A 19,734-nucleotide genomic window follows, 5' to 3' on the forward strand; every position below is an offset into this window, starting at 1 on the left:
TTTGAAGCTCTAAAAGCTTTCCATTGTGGGCAGATTGTCTCAAATACTGTATTTGAGGATGGAAAAAGAAAACTCTGCCCAAATGTAAACGCCATTGAATCAAAGAAACAGTTTTTTTTTTTTTCAATTGCATTCTTTGAGGATCCAGACAACCTTGAATCCTTTATAAAAGCACATCAGTAATGCTATCTTCCTTCTTAAAAAGATACCACACACACATTGCATGCATGCATGTGCACACTCACACACACAAGTGCATGCACACAGACACGCGACAAACACATGCACTAGCAAGGAAAGACCAATATTCATCATGTAAATGGATAGCCTGCCCAAGAGGAATAAAAGCTGAAAAAGATGATTCTATAGATAAGAGTTCAGCCCTAAAAGCCAAGGTATTCAAATTCTTTTTTTAAATATTTATTTATGTATTCCCTTTTGTCGCCCTTGTTGTTTTATTGTTGTAATTATTAGTGATGTCGTTGTTGGATAGGACAGAGAGAAATGGAGAGAGGTAGGGAAGACAGAGAGGGGAAGAGAAAGATAGACACCTGCAGACCTGCTTCACTGCTTGTGAAGCAACTCCCCTGCAGGTGGGGAGCCCCGGGGGCTTGAACCAGGATCATTAAGCTGGTCCTTGCTTTGTGCCACCTGCACTTAACCTGCTGTGCTACTGTCTGACTCCCAGTATTCAAATTCTATTTCCTATTATCGTGGAAGGCTGCCTTCTTGTGTGGATCCTAGCTTATTTGTAGCACCCCAGTTCTATTATCATTACTTCTAGGAAGCATAACTTCTGGTGCATCCTTTTTGGGGATTATTGAGAAATTCATTTGTTACTGTTATGAGCATTGTGAGGACTGTGGCAAGGTCAAATGGACAAAGCGCTTCCCTCACTTGGGAGGACAAGGCTGTGATCTATACCTCCCATTGTCCTGGAGTGAATAGAAAACTGAACTGTTCACATTTTTAGTATGGGAAGAGGATGATGATGTAACTTTGTAAATCTGGTACAGTTCCATATTGCCCATATTGACTTCTCTTCCATCCATGCATGCTTTTGGTAAACACTAATTACAGAACAAGTCAGTGTGAGAGGTGTTGGCAGATACAAAGAATATACCCTTCCAGGAGCCAGGTGGTGGCACACCCAGTTAAGTGCACATAGTACTAAGTGGGAGGATATGCTCAAGGACCCAGTTTGAGCCCCTGCTCCCCATCTGCAGCAGGGATGCTTCACAAGCGGTGAAGCAGGTCTGCAGGTGTCTGTCTTTCTCTCTCCCTCTCTAACTTCTTCCCTTCCTCTCTCAATTTCTCTTTGTCCTATCAAATTAAAAAAAAAAAAAAGCCCCCAGAAACGGTGGACTCTTAGTGCCAGCACCAAGCCCCAGCAACTGAAGGCAAAAAAAAAAAAAAAAAAAAGTACTTTCTCCCTCACAGTAAAAGTAAGCATTTGTGTATACTGATGGCTAGTTTGGTGTGGATACCTTACTTCCTGTGCGTTGTGTCATTTTTCTAGGTCTGTATAAGAGTCTTCTTAGCAAAAAGTCTTTCTTGATTCTTCAAAGCTATTGAAATATTTTTATATCTTAGGTGGCACTGATTATACACTGTATTGAACTGGAGTATGCTAATGTGTTTCATTCCTCCTGCCACTGCTCTGTGAGCTTTAAAAATGTAGACACTGTGTCTATGGAGTTCATATAACTTTCAGCACCTAAAGTGTACAGGTTGAATATTGTAATTTAAATGAATAAAACTAACATTGGTAAAGAAGTGTTTGGCTGCAGATTATTCTTCTCTGAGCTCTGTGCCTACACAGAAATTAAAGTATCAAAAAATAATAATCAATTATATCAGTACAGCTGAATGTTTTTCCCCCCTAATTTCATGTTTATAGTTTCCATTCACCCATACTCTTGGCTGACAGTATTTGCACATAGTAGGTTTTTAATAAATGGTTATGGAGTCATTAACTAAAGTCATAGAATAAGCCACAAAATTTCGACTTTTATGTTAAAATAAGTATTTTGATTTCTACCTATATCTTTATTTTTAGACCTTATCAACCCTGAAAGATAGATATACTTTGGTTTAATACAAGTCATTCCTATTTAATGCTTAGAAGTAATCATGAGTTTTAATTTGGCCTCTTTATCAGAGTTCTTATAGGACAGAAAGAAATTTACTTATATATAGCCAGAGCATTGCACAGCTCTGGCATATGGTAGTGCTGAGGATTGAACCAGGGACTGCAGAACTTCAGGTGTGAAAGTCTTTTTATAAAAACACTATGCTAAAAAAAATAATAATAAAAAAATAATAAAATAATAAAAACACTATGCTATCTCGTCAACCCAGAAAAATCACTTTCTTTTATCTTCTCTACTTTTCCCCTGGAACTGGTATATAGTTTAATGAGACCTATGTCCATATCAAAATCTTTAAATTCCTGAAGTAAACATAGTGTCATTAGATTCATAATGTCAGATTCAAGCATCACCCATACACCAAATAATTTTGTGCTATCTATGTTTTGAGCTTATCCATGGAACTAAGGAATTAGGGTTTATTACTCTAAGCTTTAAAGTTGGATGCATATGGTCTGTAGCAGCTGCATTAACTGTGCCTGCAGCCCAAATGAGAGAGCTGATTTAATAGGTCCTCTCCAGCCACACAAAATGATTATCATTGTTCTCTAACCTGATTCAACCCTAAATTTCATCCACTCAAAAGGATCTGAAGCCAGTCACTTTCATGCCAGGGCACAGGACATGATAGAGCAATGAATTTCAAAATAGATACGTTATTCCAGTTTTCCCTTGCTTCTTCCTCAGAAAATCTGTCTCACAGAAAGCTGGGGGAGCCAGCCCCTACTAGGCTAGACATTCTGTTGAGTCATGTTTACTGTCCCTCTCAGAAAGGTTCCAAAAGCAAATGCGAGAGGTTGCCGAATGCAGGGACATGTGGCATGCATGCTACTGAAGTGAGAGGCATAGCATACACCTGTTTTTTGGCTGTGGCAGGCCATCTTGACTGTGCCATGCCACAAGTTAGCATTTTGGATGAGCAATTGCCATTCTGTTGTTTTCTTCTCAACACATGGTGTTCAAAAACAGTTAAAAGAAAACTGTACCCATTTGCTCATCCCAGAAATCTAAAATTTCAAAGACCCATGCCAAATTAATTTTCACATAATATTTTCCAAGCTTTTCTTTACACTGAGAAATGATATTTCACTTTTTGAACTCTTGGTGTCCTGGCCTGAGGTAAATGGGTGCATTTTCTCTTTAAATGACATTAAACATATCAAAGCAGGATTATATCTGTCACTGTCATTTTTTTCTTTCTTTCTTCTTCTTCTTCTTTTTTTTTTTTTCTAATGGAATCAAAATCCTTCAGGGAGTGTCCCAAATCCACATTAATGTCTTTGAGTGCTAATGTTTCCACTGGGACTTTTACATTAGCAAAATACAAGTGTGTGGTTTCCCCTGTCTCTGCTGTCTGCATAAGAACTAGCTGACTGCATATACGTTTTTCTCCCTGGCCTTCAGCTAACTCATGTCAAGGTGGTAGAAGATGACTAGCAAATTTTGGTGCCAATGCTTCCTTTCCCTGGTATGTATGGCTTACCTGCAAAGCTGATGTGAAAGCTATTTCCAAGCTGGGTGAATCTTTGGAATCCCTGCTATGAATTGTATTCAGTAGAGGCTGAGCTATTATAGCTGTCAATATTACTTACTGATCTCTTATTATAACCCAAATTTCACCTGTGGTTCTGATTGTAGAAAAATTAGACAAACATCCAAGACTTTAGGACTTGTCAACACTCCTGTCACTGATTTTGGAATATTGGTTATGTGTCATTATTATGCAGTCCCTGTCTACCGTAGTCCCTTATTTAATTATTTATTTTAATTTCTTTAACACAACAATTAAAGTGAAATCTTGTTGTACAAAGATAATAATTATAAAATAATAATAATAAATGAAAGTATTCTAGCACATTCAATGTATTTGGAATATACCTTTTTCTTAAATTTAAATATATCCTGAAAGACTACTGTGTTTCTAGAATAATTATGTTTATATGTGGTAGAGAAGGTACTGAAAAGCTCTGTAATATTATTCACTAACTCCTGTCCAGTGTCTTCCTTCTTCCAACATCATTCAGGCCACAGAGGGCTTTAGTTCTGGAGCTGGTGGAAAGAACCATCCCTGGAGAGCTAGGAGTTGCCTTGCTCTCAGCTCGCTCTTTGCATACTTTCACTTTCTGTAGCCCTCTGGAGAGGACACTCCTGCTGTCCCTTCCTCTCTCTCCCTCATTTATACCCTCTCTCACTTCTCTTCCTTTTTTCTGCTTTATATGAAATTAGGTGAGGAAGCTTGAACGTGTGTGTGTGTGTGTGTGTGTGTGTGTGTGTGTGTGTGTGTGTGTGTGTGTGTGTGTGTGTGTGTCCTAATGCCTTGGCCTATCACTAGGAAAGAAACACGCTATTTCTATTTAAACAACCTTTCCCCACAGTTAAGCCTTCATATGTGGAAGAAAAACTCAAACCTTTTTCCCATTATAGAAGACAAGGTAAGCATGTTGTCAACCCTGTATGAAAGATGAAGTCTTTTTGCACAAACTATATGCTCACCTTTTAATAGTTCTGAGGCTAAATCCCAATCCACTGGCAATTTATGAATAACTGACTTTCTAAATTTTCGTGGGGACTGTGTATGATGTTCTTTAACATGGTAAGATTTCGGGAGTTTTTATTTGTGTTTTAAAGTATTGATGGCAGAGGAGCTCTATAAATAAAAAAAAATCCTCTTGTACATGTTATTTAATTTTTTTATATCATATACGTTTTAGTGGGCTCAAAGTCAATTTATTCATACTGTATTTAATTGTTAAGGTGGCAGAAAATATATTAGTTTCTGCACACAATCTGACACCTTATAGCAGAAATTAACTAAAAATATTGCCAGTGGTACTCACAGTTGCTTGACCTTCAGGGTTCTCCCTCTAGCAAAGAACAGAGGTTCTGTAGATAGACTAATCTGACTCCACATATTAATGGTGTAAGTTACATTCATATATGATCAAGCTACAATGTTATGGTGGCTCTGTTTCTTTACCTAGAGAAATGGAACTAATATTCTCTAGTCTTTAATATTTTTTATTTATTTGTTTATTTATTTATTCCATTGTGTTGCCCTTATTGTTTTATTGTTGTTGTTATTGATGTCATTGTTGGATAGGACACAGAGAAATGGAGAGAGGAGGGGAAGACAGAGAGGGGGAGAGAAAGACACCTGCAGACCTGCTTCACCGTTTGTGAAGTGACTCCCCTGCAGGTGGCGAGCCGGGGACTCTAACTGGGTTCCTTATGCCCGTCCTTGCACTTTGCGCCACCGGACTCCCTAGTCTAGAATATTTTCATAAGGACCAAATGAAATGTTTGTAAATCCCCTAGTATAGTATCTAACTGTGGTAGACACTTATGATACTCCATTCCTGCCTTATTTTTTTCTTATTTTTTTTTAAATATTTATTTTCCCTTTTGTTGCCCTTGTTGTCCTGCCTTATTTTTAAAGGAAATGCTTGATGACAGGGTGGTCTCTTTGGTCTAAGCTATTAGTTACTTCTTCCTCGCTTTCTCCTTTTAACTTGGGGTCTTTTAAAAATATTTTTATTTATTCATTTTCTATTTTTTATATTGTCACTTACTTTTTTATTTATTTCCTCTTTTGTTGTTCTTGTTTTATTGTTGTTGTGGTTATTATTGTTGTTATTGATGTCATTGTTTTTGGTTAGGACAGAGAGAAATAGAGAGAAGAGGGAAAGACAGAGAGGGGGAGAGAAAGATAGACACCTGCAGACCTGCTTCACCGCTTGTGAAATGACTCTCTTGTAGGTGGGGAGCCGGGGACTTGAACCTGGATCCTTACGCGGGTTCTTGCCCTTTGTGCCACCTGCACTTAACCCACTGCGCTACCACCTGATTGCCTAGTCTGGAATATTTTATAAGGATTAAATGAGATGCTTGTAAATCCCCTCATGTAGTATCTAAGTGTGGTAGACACTCAAATGATATTCTATTCCTGCCTTATTTTTAAAGGAAATGCTTGATGACAAGGTGTGTTCTTTGGTCTAAGCTATTAGCTACTTCTCCCTCCTTTTAACTTGGGGGTCTTTTTAAAAATATTATGTTTATATATTTATTTTCCCTTTTGTTGCCCTTGTTTTTTAATTGTTGTTGTAGTTAGTATTGTTGTTATTGTTGTCGTTTTTGTTGGATAGGACAGAGAATTGGAGAGAGGAGGGTAAGACAGAGAAGGGGAGAGAAAGACACCTGCAGACCTGCTTCACCACTTGTGAAGCGACCTAGGTGGGGAGCCAGGGGCTCGAACCTGGATCCTTGTTCGGGTCCTTGCCCTTTGCCCCATGTGCGCCGAACCCACGGTGCTACCGCCTGCCCCTCATTTTCTTTTTTTTAGACACAGACAGAGAGAAATTGAAAGGAAATGAGGAGATAGAAAAGGAGAAATAGAAACACCTGCAACACTGACTGGCTGCTCATGATGTGAGCAGGTGGGGACCAGGGGCTTGAACCTAGCTCATGTGCATTGTAATATGAGCGCTTTACCAGGTGTGCCACCACCCGGCCCCTAGTGACTTTTCTCCAAAATCAGATTTGTGAACCAATCTTATATTTCAGGACTTAATCACTCAATTTTCTATTCATTTCTAATGAAACAATAGTGCTGTGGTATATACTAAAATATAATGTAAGTGAAATCGCTTGGGCATGCAGTAGTGTTGGAAGCATGGCTCAGCCAGGTTCTTTGTTTTATCCCCAGTTCCACCCTTACCCTTGGTCAGAAGCAGAGCAACAAGGTCCAGAGAGCCCTATTTTTGAAATACTTAATACAGTGAATTTGGGATCTTGATAAGGGGATTGAGGAGAAAGCATGCCCAATTGCATAGAACAGCTGAAATCGATGACTCAGCATTTAGATCTAGGGTACCAGGAATATTTCAAATTATTTCTAGTATTTGATACTAGAATGCAGAGATTAGAGGCAGCATCCTCTCATGATTCAACATTAATAATTGTGTTTTATATTCACCCAATGAAAAGAACATGGCTTCTCAATCCTTGATATTTTAGGTGATTGTATTGCGAATGTGAAACAACTATTTTGCAAACTTTTTAAAATACCATGAACTGTCTAATCTCACACACTTTTTACCTTTATAAATTTGAAAATAGCTGGAGCTCACTAAGTGTTTGTCAAATAAACAGCTGACAGTAACCAACGGGTGGATTCTTGACTATGATGGCAGCAATGCTACTATCAGTTCTATCAGTTCTATTTTCACTGCCCTACAGCATATTTTATACATATATCTGTATAACTGCATATCTCTTACTCTTCACACACATGTGTACATATATACATGCATTTGTATATACATACATACATACATACGCACATCTATATTGAAATAAAAGGCCTGTAGGGACACAATTCCATTGGAACTTGTATAGTCTAAAATCCATGTCTAGATTTATTACTAGTAAAATTGCCAGCTGCTGAATTAATTCTGTGGCTATTGCCAAGTAATCAGTATTTTTATTTACAAAATAAATATATTAAATAACCACTGAGGTAAGAAACCTTTCCATTGTCACAGTTCTTTTCTTCTCTCTAGTGAGAACTGACTTGCGTTCTTGAGAGAGGTGTTATTGTTGAAGCTTAATGCAAGTTAACCCCTAATGCAAGAACCACAAATGAAATCTACTAGAGGACAGAAGACTTTTACTTGCTTTTGAAATTTAGGGAAGCTTGTGTTCCAGGTAGTGGTGCAGTGGATAAAGCATTGGTTTCTCAAGCATGAGGTCCAGAGTTCAGTCCCTGGCAGCTTATGTACCAGAGTGATGTCTGGTTCTTTCCCCTCTCTCCTCCTTTCTCATTAATAAATAAATGAAATCTTAAAAAAAAAAATTCAGAGAAGCCATTGAAATAGGTTTGTTTTCCTTCTGATTAGTTATAATTCACTGGAACTCAAAATGGTGGGCCCAGTCTGACCCTCAGAGGAGCTTGTCCTGTCTTTCCAAAAAATAAAAATAAATCCAAAGCTTCCCAGATAAATCTCCTTCTGCAATCCTTAAAGGATACTCTCTTTTTATTAGAAATGAAGTTTGTTAGTTTTAGTATAGCTTAATAGATGCTTTTCTAGATTCAAAGGTTGTACTTGATATTAATGACATAGTCTGTCTTTGACAGTCTCACGATTTCCAGAGTGAGGTATTGCTGGTGTGAGTGTATGAGTGAGTGTGTGAGTGAGTGAGTGAGTGTGTGTGTGTGTGTGTGTGTGTGTGTGTGTGTGTGTGTTCCTCTAAATACTAACATATTTAGTACTCTACATCCAGGTTTTTGTGTCATTAATATGCTGATTTGATCCTTCTAAGAGAAAGGAAACTGCCATTCTGGTACAGTATTTTGGGGTTTTCTTTCTTTCCTTTTTCCTCATCCTTTTACAAGAAGAAAAATACCCTAAATTGTGCCCTTTGAATTATCCCCTTATTTTACATTTGAATTTCAAAATTCTCTTTAAATGAGCAATTCTCAAGGTTTCCATTCCGACAGCTGCCATTGGGTGTGTCCCCGGTGACTTTATGACTGTGGGCTCTTTGTGACTATTCTGCATCCTGGTCCTTTCTCCGAGTATCCACACTACCTCTATTGCTTTACCTCTCTTCCAGATGCTCCCCATATTCCTGAAGAAAATGTCTTAACATTTAATTTCTTACATGAAAAACTTTGATAAATATCCAAGTATTGGATTTTGTGAATGCTGAGGGGAATACCCAGACAACAAACAGCAAGTCTTAAGTTTGGAGACTGCTTATACAATATAAATGCACAGCACTTGAGGGTATCCTAGTCTTGTAAATTTGAATAAAATAAAAAAAAACCAACACAGTTGTTGCCTCATCTGTGTTACGATCTCACCCTCTTTGATCTGCAATGCAGTCAAGCTTTGGTTTAATTAATCCATTAAGGTCTATCTTAACCCTAGTCAGTAGTGATAGAGAGGCTCACCGGAGCCATCAAGAATAGGAGAAATTAGATGGATAATGATTTTTGTGCTGATGATGTGTTCTATCTTTTTATATAGTTGATCCCATGAGGGACATATTTCTTTGGTATTCCTGCTGATGTTCTCAAGGCAGATATATTACAGAGAAATAAATCAGACTATAGGATTTTGCTAGTGTCTAATTCTTGGTGTGTAAATTTAGTGTTTTAAAATCAAAGTTACTTTAAAATATAATTTTATCAACATAGCATTAAATACTTAAGATAAATTTGAGAAACTCTCAGTTGGGTATTATTTTTTTATTACATGTAAGTGCTTTATGGAATATTTATATAATATTCTTCTTCTGATTATTCCCTTTGCTTTAAGTAAACTGTTTAAGATGATTCCTCCACAATACAATTCAATAATTATTGGCATAGCAATTGAAAGTTCTAAAAAATCAGGAAAATTAAATAGTTTATTTTTGAAGTAATAAGACAGATTAGTTGGATGGGTTGGTTTTTTTTTTAATTTCTTCTTCTTCCTCCTCCTCCTCCATTTCTCTTTCTCTTCCTCCTCCTCTTCTTCATCTCCCAGTAATCAAGCCACAATAGTTAAGCCACCTACTACTTTTCCTTCTCTCCCTTGCCCTCTCAATCTCTCTCTCTCTCTCTCTCTCTCTCTCACTCTCACTCTCACTCTCACTCTCCTCCCACCTTCCGTCTTTTGCCACCAGGCTTATTGCTGGGATTCAGTGTCCTCATGATAAGTACACTACTCCTGATGACTATTTCTTTTTCCTTTCTCTTTCTTTGATTTGATAGCACAGAAAAATTGAAAGGAAAGGGGAGATAATCGAGGGAGAGAGAAAGAAAGAAACCTGCAACACTGCTTCACTTCCAGTGAAGTTTACTACTGCACGTAGGGACCTGGATCTTAAACCTGAGTCCTTGCACATGGTAAAGCATGTATCACTGTCTTCCTCCCACCCCCACCATTTTTTCTTAACCATCAGTAGGCAAACGCTAGAAGAAGAAGAGTCAAAAGCAGTACTGTAGAGGCCAGGTGGTGGCACACGTGGGTAAACATACACATTACAGTACACTAGGGGCTTGGTTCAAGCCCCTGGTCCCCATCTGCAAGGGGAAAGCTTCATGAGTGTTGAAGCAGGGGTACAGGTGTCTCTCTCCCTCTCTATCTCCTCTTCCCCCATCAATTTCTCTCTGTCTCTATCCAACAATAAATAAATAATAATATTTAAAAAAGAAAGCAGTGCTGTATACATTTAAAATATAATGACTTTTTAAAAGTATGATAAGGTGCTAGAATGACTTTAACTTCATTTTGAGAGATTTTCAATTACCTAGTAGTAAATTTATCTAATAGATGAAAAGTTTAAGTTATAATTTGGAAGAAGAAAAAATGTTTTTCAGTACATGAAGTCTTATTTACAGATGTAGGCTTATGTGGGAATAGTTTTGAGATGAACGTTTCTGACATAATGACGAACTTTCAATGCAAAGAAACCAGGAGGAAAAGGTGATTATTTAACAAATATAGGTACACTTTAGTGACACCCATTTCTGACAGGCTAGAGGGCAATCAGTACGAGGAATTTAGAATTCACAATTGGTTTAAAGTGTGCTAGAAATACACCAGTGACACTCATTTTTGACAGATTAGATGAACTAAGAATTCAGAATTTACATTTACTTTAAAGTGTGCTAGAGATACACCAGAGGATTGAAGTGAGAACTATGATAGTCCAATAATTGAAACTGTTTGGACTGAGGAGGCAGTTTTCATATCCTAGACACAATGTGATACCAAGTTGGTCACGGATTGTGGCAAATTATATATTCGGGTTGAGGCCATTATAAGAAACTTCTAGATTTAAAACTGGCAAATATTTTTCTTCTTTAGCTCTACCATAAACTTTTTAAAAATACTGAGGGACCATTACTTAATTTTTTAAAATTTTATTATATTTACTTATTTATTTTTTATTTTCCCTTTTGTTGCCCTTGTTGGTTTTCATTGTTGTATTTATTGTTGTTGTTATTGAAGTGGTCGTTGTTGGATAGGAAAGAGAGAAATGGAGAAAGGAGGGAAGACAGAGGGGGGAGAGTAAGAGAGACACCTACAGACCTGCTTCACTGCCTTTGAATCGACTCCCCTGCAGGTGGGCAGTCGGGGTGAGGGGGGGATTCGAACCAGGATCGAACCGGGATCCTTTGTGCTTAACCCGCTGTGCTACCGCCCAACACTGTACTTCTAAAATATACAGTTTGTAAAGTAATGGTCCCTCTGAGAGTTGGGCGGTAGCGCGGTGGGTTAAGCGCACATGGCGCAAAGCGCAAAGACTGGCGGGCTGCCCACCTGCAGGGGAGTCTCTTCACAGGTGGTGAAGCAGGTCTGCAGGTGTCTGTCTTCCTCTCCTCTCTCGATTTCTCTCTGTCCTATCCAGCGACAACAACATCAATAACAACAATAATAATAACCACAACAACCTTAAACAACAAGGTCAAGAAACGGGAAAAAAAATAAATTCCAGGAGCAGTGGATCAGTAGTGCAGACACTGAACCCCAGCAATAACCCTGGAGGCAAGAAAAAAAAAAGAAGTATAGTGTCACACCTCTTGAAATGAACATCACTGTATCATATGCACTGGCAAAGTAGGAGTAGAGCTCTACCAAGATCCACTGGACTCCCTACTTCCTCTGCCCCCACCTCCCCCTCCCATCCAAATAAACCAGGTAATCTCAATTCTGTGGTCAAAATCCAAAGGTTTGTGTTGGTCTGATTTTGTCCAGTCCGTTGTCCTGCTTCTTTTTGCCCCACATCTGAGTGAGAACAACTAGTATTTATCTTTCTCCCTGATTTATTTCACTTAGCATAACTGCCTTCAGTTACATCTATATTGTTACAAATGATTAATATTTTATATTTTCTTTTACCTAAGTAGTGTAGGTTCCATACAGATTTCAGCAATACTTGTTATTATTCCCTTGAATAATGTCACTGGAATTTTGATAGGGATTATACTAAATCTGTAAGTGAAGTGAAATATTTTGAAGTATAGGTTAGAGCATTAGATGGAGTCCTAGACTATGATTTATGGAATTTGCATGCAAGAGTAATTGTAAGAGAAAAAAAAGAGAGCTCTTTATGGAATTTTGAAGTTCTACCTTCACATTCTGAAGAGAAAGTGTTAACTAACTAAATTAACTAAATTCTAAGCAGCTAGGATATGGGAAAAGATAAGTGAGTATATAACAACTTAAGTACATGACTATAAAAAGAAAAAATGGCAGGGTTAGATAGTATAATATTTACACAAACTGACTCTTGTACCTGAAACTCCAGTCATAGGTTCAGTCTCCTGCACCACCATAAGCCAGAGCTGAGTAGTGCTCTGGTAAAAAAAGAAAGAAAAAAAAAAAGGAAAAGTGATGGGATTTAAGATGGTGTCTTTTAAGGGATAACAGGTTTGGAAAATAATAAAGGAAAATTGAGGGAATAAAGGAATAGTATTGAGCAAAGGTTTTATCACATCTAAGATAAAAATGCCATTTTTAAGAATTTTATAGTGCAATAAACTTAAGGAGCCTTGTAGAAAAATCTTAGGTTGCTCTGGAGAGGTGGGGTTCCAGGACACATTGGTGAGGTTATCTGCCCAGGGAAGTCAGGTTGGCATCATGGTAGCATCTGCAACTTGGTGGCTGAAAAGCATTAAGATATAAAGCAGAACAATTTATTTAATAATCAAGAACCTAAAGGTAAAAATATAGCAGGTGAGGTTTGGGGGTCTTCATGTTGCAAGGAGCTTGGAAGTCTATTTTATGTATATTCCAAGGGGCCCGTGACTTTATTGATTTTTGACTGAGCCCAATAGCTAACATGCAGGTGGGCTAGGAGTATTGTCTGGGAAGATGGTATCAGAGTTGAGGATAGAACTAGATAGCTGGATCAGGGCAGAGAGTAGCTCCCAAATATGGAGAAAATATATAAATACCACTAACTGTAAACCCCATTGATTTGGTCTAGGGCCCATGTCTATTCATATTTAGCACAGGAGCCTGTATCCTTGTCAGTCTGAGCTCACACTCCATGGTCATAGCTAGGAACATTCTACGCTGCACTCATTTGAGGACCAGTCTTAGTTAAGTGGCAGAGTGTGTTGACCTAGCCTCCCTTCAGAGAGTAGTGCAATTTCTACCACTGTTGTTCCACATTGAAGGCAAGGTCCTGTAGAATCCCATAAGAGGACAAGAGGGTTTATGAATGCCCATGTACAGTGGAGAAGTAATTACAGAAGCCAGACTTTCCACCTTCTGCTCCCCATAAAAATCTTTGATCCATACTCCCGGAGGGATAAAGAAAATGGAAATTTCCAATGGAGGGGAGGGGATATGGAATTCTGGTGGTGGGAATTGTATGGAATTGTACCCCTCTTATACCACAATCTGGTCAATTATTATTAAATGACTAATAAAATTTTTTTAAAAAGAAAAGTCTTAGCTAGTATCTGAATTCTATGTGGTAGAAATGAGGCCAAGAAGAGAGAAGCAATCCAAGTAACAAAGCAACTTTTATTTATTTGTTTATTTATTTTATTTTACTTACTTATTCATGAGAAAGATAGGAGAAGAGAGTGAAAGAACCAGACATCACTCTGGTACATGTGCTGCCAGGGATTGAACTCAGGACCTCATGCTTGAGAGTCCGATGCCTTATCCACTGCGCCACCTCTGGAACCACACAAAGCAACTAGAAGAACCAAATGTAGGCATGAGTCTTTGAACCTAGCCAAGTGTTCTTTCCATTGTGCTCTGCTAATTCAGTGAAGAATTTGTCCAATCACCTCTTGTAAATGTCAAAAGATAAGCAAAGACTGAATCTTTAGTGGGCCAGACGACACATACTGATTTGTATAAATCCACTGATGAGAGCAGAGAAGGGTGATATTAACACTCTATCACTGCTCTATGAACAGTGTGGCCAGCCAAAAAATAAGGGAATAAATGGGTCTGTATAATTCAGAACAAATTGCTATTGTCTGGTAAGTATTAGAGGCACACATGTGTATAACAGAAAATTTAGAGACACATAACTACACAATTTAGCATGTTTGGAAATATAGCTGTAGCTTGTTTAAATATCAGCTCTTAGTTCTTAATATTAAAGAAAAATTTTAGAAATTGCATGTCAAATTAAAGTTAAATCTTAACTTGGTTAAGAAGGGGAACAACAACAAAAAAAAGACCAAATCTGAAGAATCCTTCACGCTAACCTAAGCTGAGAGGCTGATTTGCTTTGGACCTTGATTGACTTTCTTCAGTACAGCCATGCAAAATCTTGTCCAGTGTTATGGCCCAGAAGATAGTCCATGCTTTGCTTCCTAAGTATTTTTAAATCATCCCCTTTTCTTCAGGAAGACCTGTAAGGTTTTTTGTCTGGGTAAGGACCATAAACTTGAGCTGTGCTAACTTACAACTGTTAAGGTCTTGTGAGGGATGGAAGAGATTCTGAGCAATTGTGACATGTTGAAGGGGGCTCCCCTTGCATAATGTGATCCATGTCTTTAGGAATTGAGCTTTGCTCCCATGTTAATACAGTCTGGAAATTGCTCAAGAGGCAGCTTTGGCATTAGAATAGCAACTTTCAAAGCAGTGAACGTCAGCACTTCTATTTCTCCTTCTTGGCGTGCATTACATGAAGCTGGAAAGACTAATTGGCTAAATGAAGGGACTCAGTGTCGCAGAGTTGAAATCCTGGCATGTAAATGGAGAGGTGGGGAGAGACTTTGCATGCATATCTATATGGCCTCCCTTTGTGAATTATCATAATAGAAATGGTTCTGCCCCTTCTCTAGTTTCCCTGTGAGATGAGTTGGGGTGTGAAGTACATGGCACAGAAATTCCTCACGCTTTGTATCTATGATTACTTGTCTCTGTGTGCATCTTTTCCACTTCTAAATTGCATGTTTGCCTTAAGTTGCTGAAGAATACATTGTTTTAAAAGATGTGTCCCTGAAGTAAGGTTATAAAATGACAATTATAAGATGATTGATTACATACAGCTGACTACTGTAACAGCAAAAAAAAAAAAAAATCAGAAAATGTCATTTTCAAAAGCAAAGAAAGAAACCTCTTATTTGTTTTATAGGCATTAGATGTGCTTCCTTGACCTCTGCCAAGCATTTGGATCAACAGTTCATATGAAATTGGTTTCCTATGACAATAATAAACAGTGTGTGGGGGATTTCAATTGTATCACACTTTTTTTGTGTGTGAAAGACTATTTCAAGATAAGCTTGGCAACTCATTTTTAACTATTATGAAAGTCCAAAGTCTAGAACTTATATGGTTCCCTTATCATACCTTCTCTCAATACCTTACCTAGATGGTTGCAGACAAATGAAGAAAAAAAAGTATTTCATAAAACTTACAGTGAGACATTACAATATTTTAGATAAAGTCTCACATCCTGAGACATGTCAGAATTATAGAAGTAAGCCAACTCCGTAATTATCTAAAGCCCTTTTAAAGTTATTTATTTATTAATGAGAGGGAGAACCAGAGCATCAGTCTGGAACATGCAATGTCAGGAATTGAACTTGAGTTCAATCTGAGATCTCAAGTTCACAGATGCTCTACTTGCTGTTTCACCTTCCTGCAGAGTCTCTTTTTGTAAATGTTCTGAGTTATAGATAAGACCTTCTAGTAACAATTTCCTCTTACCGATAACACTGTCAGATCACCTCTTAAAATATTTTAGGCAAAGGAGAGACAATTCTTTGACATTTGCCCCAAACTCTCTCAAAGCTTTTCCCATTTCCATTAACTGCGGAACTTTAAATTACAAGGTTGAAGTAAAACACAAGGTGAACTTTGGTTATTCACTTATTTGTTAATTTTGTCATCACTTGGTGTATAAAGCATACTTTATGCTTGCTAAAGTTCATGAGAGTTGAATCATATTCAGTGGATGTCTGTAATGTGGATATCTCATAGAATAATAATTGCTAAATTGTTGATTGAGGAAGTCATTTAAAGTTATTCTTGGAATTTTTTGGTTGAAAAGTCCTCCATGAATTCTTGATACTAAAAGAGAGTCTTGGTGACTCATTTAAAAATGAGGTGAATTTTAAGCATTGGTAAAACCAAAACTGAGGATGTCTCAGTTTGACCAGTGATTAAATATTAGGATATTACCCTCTGATTATGGAAGAGAAACTATTCTTGGAGAAGACTATGGGCAGGACTAGCTTCTCACACCCAGCAGTTAGGGGATACCATTTCCATGTAGTGTTTTACCCAAGAGATAATAAAATGCAATGAACTTCAACTATTATTTTAATTTTTTATTTATAAAATGGAAATATTGACAAGACTGGACTTCAACTATTGACAGTATTGGTCATGCCACTCTAGGCATGGCTAACCTTAAATATGAATAACATCTCTTTGTTCTTTATCTTTTCATTTAACTTAATTTGTCTCATCAGTAAATGAGTATGAATACATAGGTATCATACCTCCTAAGGGCACAATAGGAAGGTTAAACAACTTGCTGAATGTTACCTGCATTGTCAGTGATGGAATCAAAATGAGAATGAACAGGCTTTATGTATAGAATTTACAGAGTTTTGTTTTCAGGGCCAAATAGAATCTGGTTTGATTTTTAACCTATTTCAGAATCTGGAAAACATTTTACACAAGGTTTGATTGTATAGTGTTGTTTTTTTCCTATAGATTTCTAGAAGGGAGCTACAGTAGAGAGGGGAAGATAACTCTATTTTCTGACAATGAAATGTTTTTTGCTTGTACATTCTCATAAGCTGAATTACCAGAAAATTCATATTCTGTGTCAAACTCACATAAAGTGAGTAATGACAGGTAGTGATAGAGTCACAAAGTGTACCTTCTTGCTGTGTGTTCCTCACACGTCAGTCAGTCTAAAACATCTTTTACAAAGCACTAACTGGTGATTATATAAGGTCCTCCTCACAGCCACTAGGTTTGTAGATCTTTGACACCAGAGAAGCAGCAGCAACATTTTCAAAGAGGCCTCTGCTCTTTGTTGTGTTTGAAGTGGCTTCCAGGTGCACTTCAAATCCCTTTTGGAGAAATCTCAGGAACAAGGTAGGAAAGCCACAGTTGCAGCAGACTTGCGGGTCTATGTAGTTAGTTAAAAGGTCTTTAATTTCTCTCCATTTTTTATCTTCTTGTTGTGCCTAAGAGAGGAGGAACAATCACTGTGGATAGAATAAAAATTATTCTAGGTTTCTACTTTTATGCTCAACAAGGCTAGATAGAGAGAGCAAGCCACAGAAGGAGTCTGTGAGACAGAGGTGCACTTGTGCTTAATCCTTGTCGTGCAGTAGATTAATCTTTAAGGTCAGTCTGAGAGAGATTGCACTAAGACATGGGCAGTAACAGTGGAAGTGTCAGAGGAGAGGGAGAAGAGATAGAGTGATGTCAACCAGATGAGAGGCACTGAGATAGAGGCAGTGTTTTCCCTGAGAGGTTCACTAACCTTAGGGAGACTTTAAAAAATGGCAACTAATCTTTAAAATGATTTTAATATCTTATTTTTCCCTCCATCAGAAAATTAACATTCACAAAGTCATTTTTGAATGTGTCCTGATGTCTGACCAAATCAACAGTGCATTTATAGGACTAGGTTATAAATCCATCAAAGTAGTGAGAGGTTAAAATGGATTGCCTTCAAAAGATAACCTATACCTACTACAGGCTTGAAACTCGATTAGCCCAGCTATGAAAACCGGGAGGACAAACTGTTTTTTCCCTGGATACAAAAGCTGTTAGGCTACATATGACCCAGTACAAAAGTTTTCTGAATCTATCTCCACTTTACAAAACGGTCGGTTCATTGCTGCTGTCTGCAGTGAAGCTGTTTACAGCTCTGTGCTAAGTGGAAAGTTCAAATCAATTATTGTCCATTAGAGTTTAGGTATAACTGATGAAATATCCCCAGAGGAGTATTGTAAATGTATCAAGACGTCCTTCCCCATTATAAAAATGGGGACGCATAGTGAATTACTTACCTTCTCTCTTACCCGTAATGCCTCTGAAAGGCTGCTGGGCAGACAGAGCTTATTTTGTCTTGTTGAGGTCTGAAGTGAGGACTTTACCATTTGGTGAACATGTGTAGTGAGCTGACAGAAATGTCAGATTCTAACTCTGTTTCCACCCTTCCTCAACTCCCTGTGGACATAAAGACCTAAGCAAGAAAAGATTTTAAAAGAAATCTTCCTCCTCTCCACCACCAAATAATTAAAACTACAACCCCAAAGCTCCCTGGTGTTCAATCTTTCTTTTCTTTTCTTTTTTCTTTTTTTTTTCCTCCAAATAAGCTTCTTGTTGGTAGAAAAAGCTTTGACTCCAATTTTTTTAGTCAGTGACAGTAAGTTTTAGTGCCAGATAATCTGTGCCAGGATGCTTTCTTTCTTAAAACTGAGTCTCCACATCAAGTTGCAGTGGGGCAGAAAAGAAGACCCACTCACTCACTGCTCAAGTGTGAAAGGGATAGCACTAATTTCCCAGAATCTGTTATTCACTTAAAGAAAACTGCCTTTTACCTTTTAAAAAACACCCAAACTGAGAGGAAATTAAAGGGTCTGGTTTGTGAACTGCTACCAGAGGAGATGAAGTATAGGTTTTTGTCTTTACATATTTTCTTTTAACATTGTATTCTCTTTCTTGAATGCTACCCCATAGCAGTCTCTGTGCCCTAGAGATCTTCAGCCTAAAATATATGTGCTCTCACCTCTTCATGGGAAAAAAAAAAAAAAAAAAGGATGTTTTTCCTCAAAGTACTTTTTTTTTTTCCCCTAAAACCAAAGAAGTAATGGAGAAAGGTCAAGGAGACATCATTCTTCTGTACAACCTCTCCTTTCTTCATGTGCACAAGACCTTTTTATTTAGTTAGTCCTGTTGGGTGCTAGCTGCTATACTGTGCGAAAAACACAATTCTAACACAACTCCCGCAAGCCAGTCATACTGGGGATATGAAACACTTTGAGAGTCTACCACTGATGGATGGGAATATATCCCCTGGAATCTTAGAATTTTAAAACTATTACTAAGCCACTAATCCAGCATGGTAAAGTATAAGAAAAAATAAGAAGATAAAATACACCACTGATTTCAGTATTTCTACAACCCAACAATGTTTCTTTCTGCTGGCAGCTCTGTCCTTGGTGCTAACACTGGCTGTATTTCTTTCCTGTGGCCCATATTGGTTACCCCTAACTCTCCTGGAGCTTCTAGTCCTCTTTCTGGATGAGATGCTAATTGCTATACAGTAAATCTAGTTGAAATGGAAGCCAAAATTCCAAGATACTTATTGGGCCATATTTCTTCTAAGTCATTCAGGTAATGAAATATTTCTTGTCATTTTTCACCTTTATCTAGGCTGGTCTTTTATTTTGTTTTGACCAGAGCACTAATTAATAGCAATGCTGGATAGCAGCTCTGGTGCCTGGAACTGTTGCCTATTTTTAAGTTTATAATAAGTTCTCTGAAATCTACCTTTGATTGTTAAACTATCACTCACTCATAGAGAATAGTTCTTTGCCATACCCAGGTCCCCCTCCTCTCAAAGAGACATGTAACTTTACCTG

General features: G+C 37.7%; 1 protein-coding gene across 12 annotated transcripts in view; it reads left to right on the plus strand.

The window, feature by feature from the left end:
- The window catches only part of ZBTB20 (zinc finger and BTB domain containing 20), a 768,805-nt gene that overhangs the window by 650,505 nt on the left and 98,566 nt on the right, over window positions 1-19,734 (plus strand). The window contains exon 8 of one of the 12 annotated variants that reach the window (XR_009551651.1): window positions 8,763-9,079. The exons of the other annotated variants lie outside the window; for them this stretch is intronic. The gene's annotated coding sequence lies outside the window, so the exon portion shown is untranslated. Of the gene's footprint in view, window positions 1-8,762; window positions 9,080-19,734 lie in introns of those variants that run through there. 12 annotated transcript variants of the gene reach the window in all.

The sequence above is a fragment of the Erinaceus europaeus genome, chromosome 9 (genome assembly GCF_950295315.1).
Source record: "Erinaceus europaeus chromosome 9, mEriEur2.1, whole genome shotgun sequence".
Classification (NCBI taxonomy): Eukaryota; Metazoa; Chordata; class Mammalia; order Eulipotyphla; family Erinaceidae; genus Erinaceus; species Erinaceus europaeus.